Consider the following 10224-nt stretch of genomic DNA (forward strand, 5'->3'; position numbering starts at 1 on the left):
GGGGTAGTTATAGGACAGATGTTAGGGGTAGGTTCTTTACTCAGTGAGTCGTGAGTTCGTGGAATGCCCTGCCAGTAGCAGTGGTGGACTCTCCCTCATTATGGGCATTTAAGCGGGCATTGGATAGGCATATGGAGGATAGTGGGCTAGTGTAGGTTAGGTGGGCTTGGATCGGCGCAACATCGAGGGCTGAAGGGCCTGTACTGCGCTGTATTCTTCTATGTTCTATGTTCTATGAAACTTTTTCATGCAGAGAGTGGTGCATGTATGGAAAGAACTGCCAGAAGAAGTGTTGAAGGCAGGTATAATTATAACACGTAAAATGCATCTGGATGAGTAAATGAATAGGAAGAGTTTAGAGGAATATGGGCCAAGTTCTGGCAAATAGGACTAGGTCAGATTAGGATGTCTCATTGGAGCAGGTGAGTTGAACCGAAGGGTCTATTTCAGTACTGTATGACTCTTATGATTATATGACTCTATAAATGCAGTCACTCCTGATGGCAGCATCAAGACGCAACCTGTATAAGTTAAAAAAAACCCAACATCTTTGGGCAGCTGCTCTGACTTCTTGTTCAACATCTCAAATTAAAAAACCACAGGCCAGCCGATGATAATGCCATGCCACCTACCTAGTTGGTCTGAACAAATAGAGCATTTTTTTATTAATTCAGTGGGTGTGGGCATCATTGCTTGGGCCAACAATTATCCCATCCAGAATTGGCTTTAAGAAAGTAATGGCGAGTTCTTTTCGTAAACCACTAGCTTCTTCCTTACTGTTATTTGATTTCTGAATGGACCTCCCAAATTTTAAATTTAATGTTGATCTTGCTCTCTGTGCATCTTCTCTGCAACTGTAATATTTTTCACTGTACCTAGGTACATGTGACAATAATGAGTCAAGTCAAATCAAATCAAATACTGTAGTCCATTCATTGCTGTTAGGGAGATAGTTCCAGAATTTTCATCCACTAACAGTTGAAGAAATGGCAGGATATTTCAAGTAATGATGATCTGTGTCTTGGATGTCTGTGTAAGTCATTAAGTTTTCCTTCTGGGTGGTAGAGGTTGCAGGTTTCAAAGATTCTGTTTGAGTCTGAGTAAGTTACTGCAGTGTATTTTATAGGTGGTACACACTGCTGATACCGAGCATCAGAGATGGTGAGAATGAATGTTTGTGGATGTGGTACCAATAATGCAGGCTGTATTCTGGACTCCTGACTTCTGTCTTGTGGATAGTAGATAGGTTTTGAGGAGTCTGGAGGTGAGATACATGTCACAGGATTCTTAGCCTTCTACCTGCTCTTGTAGCAACAGTATTTATATGGCTAGTCCAGTTCAGTTTCTTTCTGGTGATTGGTAACCTTCAGGATGATGGTAGTAGTGGAGAAATGAATGATGAAAATGCCATTGACTATCAAGGGCAATGGTTAGATTCTCTCTTCTTGGAGAGGGTCATAGCCTGGCATTTTTGTGGCACAAATGCTACTTACTTTGTTCAGCTACAATTCAGAGAGTGGGTAGCAGTCAATCCTGTAAGGCCATCCCAAGCATGCAGTGAAATTGCATCTTATCAGTTAGGGAGCTGCAAAGATAGTGATCAGGGTCTGGTTGGTCATATCTAGGGACAGCTCACTGAGATTGGTCAGAGGTCTTAGGTAAATACAGACCAGGGGTCTATCCATTGATGGGAGCAAGCTGCAAGTGAGTAACTGTAGAGGCAAAGGGGAGCGCATTGGCAAACATGAGTGAGGTGTCAGGCTGGGGGAGGCTTGTGGGCGGCACAGTGGCACAGTGGTTAGCACTGGTGCCTCACAGCGCCAGAGACCCGGGTTCAATTCCCGCCTCAGGCGACTGACTGTGTGGAGTTTGCACGTTCTCCCTGTGTCTGCGTGGGTTTCCTCCGGGTGCTCCGGTTTCCTCCCACAGTCCAAAGATGTGCAGGTCAGGTGAATTGACCATGCTAAATTGCCCCTAGTGTTAGGTAAGGGGTAAATGTAGGGGTATGGGTGGGTTGCGCTTCGGCGGGGCGGTGTGGACTTGTTGGGCCGAAGGGCCTGTTTCCACACTGTAAGTAATCTAATCTAAAAAAAAAAGCAGAGGTATATATTGAGGTGAAGGATGGGCAGTGATAGGTGGAACATCAAGGTACATGGGAGAGAGGGGGTTTGCCACAAGAGGTATACAGGATCACAGTGGGCATCAGTCATGTACTGGGGGCAAAGTTCAATGTGGTGGGTCTCCACATGGAGTTAAATGAGTGGAAATGGGCTGTAAGGCTAGTGCAAGGCAAAACAGGACATTGAGGCTTATGGTAGAGTGAGGATTGTGGTACCTGGTGACCAGGTGGAACCAGGTACTAGAGTCATAGACGTAGAGTCATAGAGTGTACAACATGGAATCAGACCCTTCAGTCCAACCTGTCCATGCCGACCAGATATTCCAACCCAATCTAGTCCCACCTGCCAGCACCCGGCCCATATCCCTCCAAACCCTTCCTATTCATATACCTACCAATTGCCTCTTAAATGTTGCAATTGTACCAGCCTCCACCACATCCTCTGGCAGCTCATTCCATATATGTACCACCCTCTGCGTGAAAACGTTGCCCTGTAGGTCTCTTTTATATCTTTCCCCTCTGACCCTAAACCTATGCCCTCTAGTTCTGGACTCCCCGACCCCAGTGAAAAGACTTTGTCTATTTACCTTATCCATGCCCCTCATAATTTTGTAAACCTCTGTAAGGTCACCCCTCAGCCTCCGATGCTCCAGGGAAAACTGCCCTAGCCTGTTCAGCCTCTCCCTATAGCTCAAATCCTCCAACCCTGGCAACATCCTTGTAAATCTTTTCTGAGTTCTTTCAGGTTTCACAACATCTTTCCATTAGAAAGGAGACCAGAATTGCATGCAATATTCCAGCAGTGGCCTAACCAATGTCCTGTACAGCCGCAACATGACCTTCCAACTCCTGTACTCAATATTCTGACCAATAAAAGCATACCAAATGCCTAATACTGTCAAAATTGGCTTTTCTCCAATTTAGAACTTCAACTTTTAGATCTGGTCTATCATTTTCCATCATTATTTAAATCTAATAGAATTATGGTCACTGGCCCCAAAGTGCTCCCACACAGTGCTCCCCCACTGACACCTCAGTCACCTGCCCTGCCTTATTTCCCAAGATTAGGTCAAGGTTTGCACTGACAGTGCAAGGTACTGACAGTGTCTATTACTTTCCCTGCTGTCTCTGTAAGATCATACTGGTTAATTTTTTTCCCCATGTGACAAAGTCAATGCTGCTGCCTTGGCAGTAAGATTCAGAAACATTGCTGCTTCCCTCAGGAGCTGCAGAATTCATCAACAGAAATGGAGTCCATTCCAGTAATGACCAGATTATCTGTTCTCACCAATACCTCATCTTGGAAGTGTTGGCCTGCTTCCCAGCAACTGCCATTACTCCTGTGTGCTGAAGCACTCTAATGAGACCAGATACGTTACAAGGCTGGTTACTGATGGACAAAGACCACCTACTACAACCATGGCTGATTACCTCATTGCACAACCCCCTGACTGATGTGTGCACTGATGTAAAATCACCTATTCTTTAACCAGGGCATGGTGGAGCAGACAATAGAGCTGTTGAAGATCGAGTTCCATTGTTTGGGCCAGTGTATTGCATCATCCTAAGTGGGCTGGGCTCTGCAATGAGGCAATGTGTTAGATGCTGAGGAAAAGGGAGAATGAGAGCAGTCTTCTAAAAACGAGGACATTAAGGAGGTGGAAGCTCTCCTTGTACATGGCAAAGCTCAACAGCGCTGGGTACTACAGACAGTTCCTGTTTGATGCCAGGTTCCAGTCGATGGGAACTGGGAGAAGAAATCATGGAATGCATAATAGTCATTAGTCATCATGCCAGCCTTTGGCGTACATTGTGACTGTGAACTGTAGGATCTCTTCATTTAGTTTATGTTTGCTTTTGCTGGCTGTAAATAAAAGCTTGCTTTTGTAATTGTTCAATTGCTTGCCTCTGTGTGATGTTCCCCTATTCGACAATGACAAGTGATTTTCAAAGTGTGTTTAGAGGGGATCTAGGTAAGGACAACTAGACTGTGTGGCCTAGTGGCTAAACAGCAACTAGGGTGAGACAATAGAGGTGTCTGTGTGAGGGAGTGTCAGCCATGTAACTTATGAGCTTTAAGCAGTGTGACTTTGTGGTTTTGTGCTATCACATTGCAAGTGAAGGGCAATGCCAGATTTCACAATGCTTGTCTGATTGTAAACATGGTGCAAGCACCAGGCAAACTGGTGTTTTGGTGGCTATCTGGTAAGTCGATGAGTTTTTCCAAGAGTGGCAGTTCATAGAATGGGGTTAGACAGTCGTGTCAGGGGATTGCATTAGGTAGTCAATAATGGGTTTGGTAAGTGCACATGAGAGATCTCACATTAACTGAGGAAGAGAAACCCTCTGGGAAAAATGATGAAACTCACACTTAGCCAAAGAACTGTAAGATTCAACCCTCTAAACTCTGATATATAATAAAATCTTGGAACTCTCTGCCTAAAGCAGTCACCACACCACATGACTGCAGCAATTTAGAGGGAAGGGCCAATATTTTTTTAAGAAAAACTAGGGTCGGACAATAAATGTTGTTCTTGCCAGTAACATCCATATCCTGAGAAACGTCTCCACAACGTAAGTGGCAAGATGAACAGCACAGCAATAAGTGTCCTGAGGCAGCATTGCATGGAAAAGACTATTGTTGAAGGTTTTGTCTGTTTATAGAATTTTCCTGGACAGTAATTCATGTCATATTGTGCTCTGGGGCTGCACTGAAACATTATTTTATTAGTTTTCTATCAGTTAAAGAGTGTGGTAGATCATTTTAAACTTTCTTGAGTGGGGAACTGGATTTTCTGTATTTCCTACAAGAAGGAGGAGTGAATAGAGGAGTCCAGTTTGAAGGGGCTTAAAGCTAGGCATCACAGAAATGCTTATTCCTAATAAGTTGATCCTACAAATGGTTTACAGAACTGAAAGATCTTATTCAGATTTCTCTGCTCATCCATGCATCAAAATGTTATGCTTCTACCCAGAGGCTACTAGGAATTTATTATCAGCTACTGACTGAAAACCTGCTGTCCACTGAAATGTGAAACTCAACAATGAAACTGACCACTCACTTAATTTTTTTTTAACCACAGAATGTCTTCAGCCTCAGGTGACATTTTTCACATTAGTCAAGCTGCAGCTCATCGTTGTATGAAGACAACTACTGATGTTCTCCTAGATTGTCTTCACAGATTATCTTGTTTTCAATGGATCCTGCAAATAAAGAATAAACAGTTTGATTCAATAGACTGCCACAGTAAAAATCTTACTGCTGTCACTCACCTACCAGTAAGAATATGTTCCACTCCTCACAATGGTAAATAACTGCATTATGTCTGACCAGGTTATCATTTGTGCTCAAAATAGAATTTGTTCCATTTCCCAGAGCTAATATCATTCACCTTGATAAGCAGAAGTGCTACAGTATTTTTTATTCTGGATCAGTGATCACTTTAGCCCTGTCCTATTTTCTGCCCTTGGTTTTTGTGACTAACAATGGCATCCTGAATCAAACTGATAGGAATGGAACTAAAATACATATTTTGAAACAAAGTATACTAGCATTACCATTTTTCAACTTTCTGGCCTGCAGGAAATTATATCTAAATCATACTCACATGAGGGTGGTAAAGGTTGTGACGGAAAGAAAGGTGAATGGGCATGAAGGAATTTGAAAACAAGAAATGAGATTTTTTAAGATTGAAGCTCAGAAGGTTGGAAGAAATAAAATAAGGACAACTTTGGAATTATTGGTAGGTCAAATTGAATTCAAACTCTTGTCACCAGCTGGTATCTACATAGCTTAATTTACCGGCATATTAAATAAATCTGGCATCCAAGCATAATATAGGCCAACTATGAAATCCAGTCTCACATTTTCCCAAAACTAGTATGAACAGACCTTTTAGAAACTGCAACCCTGAATTATTTTACTCACACATATGAGGGGGTTGATGGGAAAAAGCTGCCATCATGAAAGGCAACGTTATTATACACTCCATTTCCACCAAAATAATAGCTATGCTTCTGTGGAAAAGCAAACTTGATGACAACAATTATTGTTAATCAGACTTGTATAATGCTTTCACAAAACTCAGTCACTAACTATGGAAATCTGGATAAAATGTTCCTTTTCAATTTGGCAACCCCAGCCATAATCACAGCATTCTTGACTTCCATAAAGAATCACCGACCTTTAGATTTTGGTCATGGTGGTTTCTATTGTCAATGTTCCTGGAGCCAATCCTTTGGTAAATAGTAAAATATTCCTAGCTGCTTGTCAATCATATTTTGTTTCTTGGGTCACCAAGCTCTGCACACTAGCCAGTGTTCACTCCTCTGGCTAACTCATCCTATTAAGGCCTCAACACTGGCAATCAGAGGATGGTAGCTTCTGGCCCTAAAGTTGAAGCCTACTCATTAGAGGATCCAGTGACAAGTGGCTAAGTTTTTTTCTACTTTTATCAAAGGATGAGCATCATGTGGAGAGGTTCAGAAGCAAGAGCAGGAGGGTGGCTTTCAGAGGCCACGCACTTGGGCCCCCATCCAGGTCTCGGTCTGACCCCAGATTGGTGCATTCGGAGAATGCATTAGTATGGATTGTGGATTGGATAATATATAAAAGACAGAAATTTGGAATTTCAGGTTTTTTTCAAGTTTTTTTAATTCACTCACAAAATGTGGGCTTTGCAGCTGCGTTAGCATTTATTGCCCATCCCTACTTGCCTTTGAGGATGTGGTAAACTGCCATCTTTAACCACTGCAGTCCATTTAGCATAGGTGCATCTACAATGCCATTAGGAACGGAGTTCCAGGATTTTGATACAGTGACACTTAAATAGTTTTCAAGTCTGGATGGTGAGCAGCTTTAAATGAACTTGCAGGTGGTGATGTTCCCATGTGCCTGGTGTCCTTGTCCTTCTATATGGTACTGGTCATGGGTTTGGAAGGTGCTTGGTGAGTTTCGGCAGTGCATGTTGTAAAAGGTACACACTGCCGCTACTGAGCATTGGAGGTGGAGGTAGTGGATGCTTGTGAGTGCAGTGCCAGTCCCAGACGGCTGTTTTGTCCAAGATGGTGTCAAGCTTTTTGAGTGTTGATGGAGCTGCAGTCTTCTGGGCAAGTGGGGAATATTATATCATGTTCTTGAATTGTGCCTAATGGATGGTGGACAAGTTCTGGGCAATCTGAAGGTGAGTTACTCATTGCAAGGTTTATTGCCTTTGACCTGCTGTGTAGCCACAATACTTACATGATTAGTCCAGTTGAGTTTCTGGTCAATGGTAATCCGCAGACTATTGTTAGTGGGTGATTTAGTGATGTTAACACCATTGGAATGTTAATCGATGATGGTTAGATTTTTTTCCATTGAAGGTTATCATTGACTGACACTTGTATGGTGCAAATGTTATTTGCCACTTTCTTTTGCTTATGGCAGTCGATACTAGATCAGTTGTTAATTTTAAGTCTAAGATAATTAAATATTTGTTAAGCAAAGGTATTAACAGATATGGGCCAAAGGCAGGTATATTGAGTTAGGCCACTGATTACCCGTAATCTCATTGAATGGTGAATCAGTCTTGAGGGACTGAATGGCCTACTCCTGTTCCTACTCCTTTTCCGCACAAGCCTGCATATTGTCTTGGTATTGCTGAATATGGACATGGACTGCTTCAGTATCTAGGAGTTGCGAATGATGTTGAACATTGTATAATCATCAGTGAATATCCTGACCTCTGTCCTTATGGTGGAAGGCAAGTCAGTGATGAAGGAGGTGAAGGTGATTGGGCCTTGTACATTACCCTGAGAAAACCCTACTGAGATATAGTGGCACTGAGATAACTGACCTCCAACCACCACCATCTTCCTTTGTGCCAGCTATAATTCCAAATATCAGACAGTTTTCCTGATTCTCATTGACTACAGTTTTGCTGGAACTCCTTGATGCTATACTCAGTCAAATATGGCCTTGATGTCAAGCTCACTCATCCCATCTCATCTCTAGAATTCAGCTCTTTTGTCAATGTCTGGAAAATGTTACTAACAAAGTGTCACAAGTATCAGTCTTAGGCCTTTATTTACTACTTTCATTTAACTTGGAACAGAGGGCACAGTGAGATGTGTCCAGATTTGTTCACACACAGGGTATTTTTGATGAAGACAAAAAAAAACTGCAAGGGGATAATAGATAAGCTTAGTGAGTGAGTGGGAAAAAGCTTGGCAGATGGATTTAATAAGAAAGTGTGATTCATGCATGTCGCTAGGATGAATCAAAAGGCAAACTATAATGTAAATGGACGGAAACTCCGGAAAAGCGCTAAACATAGGGATCTGAATATTCTTGTGCATGAAACATGAAATGTTAGCATGCAAGTGGAGCAAGTAATTAAGAAGGCAAATGGAATTTTTGCTGGGATTGGAGTTTAAAATAGAGAAGACTTGTTATAACTGTACAGAGTGTTGATGAACTGTACTTGAGGTACAGTGTGATATTTTGATCTCCATATTTAAGAAATGATACCCTGGTGTTGGAGGTGGTTCAAAAGAAATTCAATCAACTTTAGAAGAATGAGGGGTGATCTTATTGAAAGATACAGGATTTTTCTAGGGCTTGACAGGCTAGATGTTATGAAATTGTTTTCACTAGTGGAGGAATTTCAGTCTAGGAATACAGTTACAGAATAAGGGTAAATTTATTTAGAACTGAGATGCAAAGGAATTTCTTCTCTCAGAGGGTAGTGAATGTCTGGAATTCTCAACCTCATAGAGCTGCAGAGACTAGATTACTAAATAAAAGAATTTAAATGGATTGTAGATAAATTTTTGAAATACTGAGAAGTTAAGGGTTGGCATAAAAGAGAAGTTGAGACCTGAGACAGAACAGGCATTATTTTATAGAATGGTAGCATAGGCTTAAGGAGATAAATGTCTTACTCTTGCTGCTATTTCTAATGTTCTCCCTTACAGAGTAAAAGGACAAAGGTTTGCACAACTAAAAACTGATTCCTTTCTCATGTGATAACCTGTCTTGCCCTCGACAAAGATCAAAAATTGTTATTTCCATTGATCTTACCAGGACTGGAAATAATAATGTTTTGGGCAAGAGATGCTGTAGGGATGTGCAGAAGAGCATTTTTTTATGCAGCAAGTGACATGGGAATGACATGGTAAACAACATGGAATTCAGTACTTATGAAGGTGGTTGAAGCAGAAAAAAGAATTTTAGAAGGAAACAGGATTGTAAACTTGCAGGATCACAGGCATAGAATTGGGGGAATGGGACTAGCTGGGAATTCCAATGTCTCAAAATCCTCAGAGAAAAAAAATTGCCTTCTCTTTCTTAATTAGGTGACCCCTTATTATTAAATGTAATCCCTAGTTTTAGATTTTCCCTCAAGAGGAAGCATCCTCGCAGCCATCCTGTAATCCCCGCCCCCGGGATCTTTTATAGTTCAATCATATTGCTCTTACTCTTCTAAATTCATACAAACCTAGCTGATACAAAGTTTACTCATCAAACAACCTGTTTATTCCAGAAGATGCCAATTTGTAAGTTCAGCCCTACAACTCTGAATGTAAATTACTTTGGGTTAACATGACATGCAATAATACTGAGGTGTCCTTACACAGTTTATATTGAATGTGACGGCAGGCACCTATTATTCAAACTAGTGCATGTAGCACTAGAAATTTGGCAAAATTTAAAGACCCTTGGTGGATTTTTGGTGCAAGAGAGCATGTGATATATAACATGCCTGGTTACAGATTTAGAAAATATTTTTTGTCAGAAATTCTGAGTGTAGTGGAATTAGCGGCATGAAGATATTATCCTCTTGATGATTCTTTAGTAAGATGCCATCTTTACATTACATTTTTTTTTGCAAAATGCAGTTTGAGAGGAATTCCCAATGGAAAATCCATGTGTCCTATTTGAAATGGGAGAGAAAATACAGTGGTCTAATGAATTAGCAAACGTAAAAGAAAACATGAAATGTATGGATAAATAAGCTTTTAACTAGGTCTGCTGGTATTGAACCTAGGTATTTCAAATTCTCTTTAATCTTGCTGCTGACAACCCTGGATGTTTAGTTTACATGAGAAGTGAATTGATTCAG

At 41.3% G+C, this 10224-nt stretch overlaps 1 long non-coding RNA gene across 1 annotated transcript in view; it reads right to left on the reverse strand.

The window, feature by feature from the left end:
• The window catches only part of LOC122548432, a 37048-nt gene extending 31732 nt beyond the window's left edge, over nucleotides 1-5316 (reverse strand). Inside the window, exon 1 of the long non-coding RNA XR_006311235.1 lies at nucleotides 5182-5316. This is a non-coding gene — a long non-coding RNA (uncharacterized LOC122548432). The remainder of the gene's footprint in view (nucleotides 1-5181) is intronic.
• Between the last annotated feature and the right edge of the window lie 4908 nt (nucleotides 5317-10224).

This window comes from Chiloscyllium plagiosum, chromosome 3, assembly GCF_004010195.1.
Source record: "Chiloscyllium plagiosum isolate BGI_BamShark_2017 chromosome 3, ASM401019v2, whole genome shotgun sequence".
NCBI lineage: Eukaryota > Metazoa > Chordata > Chondrichthyes > Orectolobiformes > Hemiscylliidae > Chiloscyllium > Chiloscyllium plagiosum.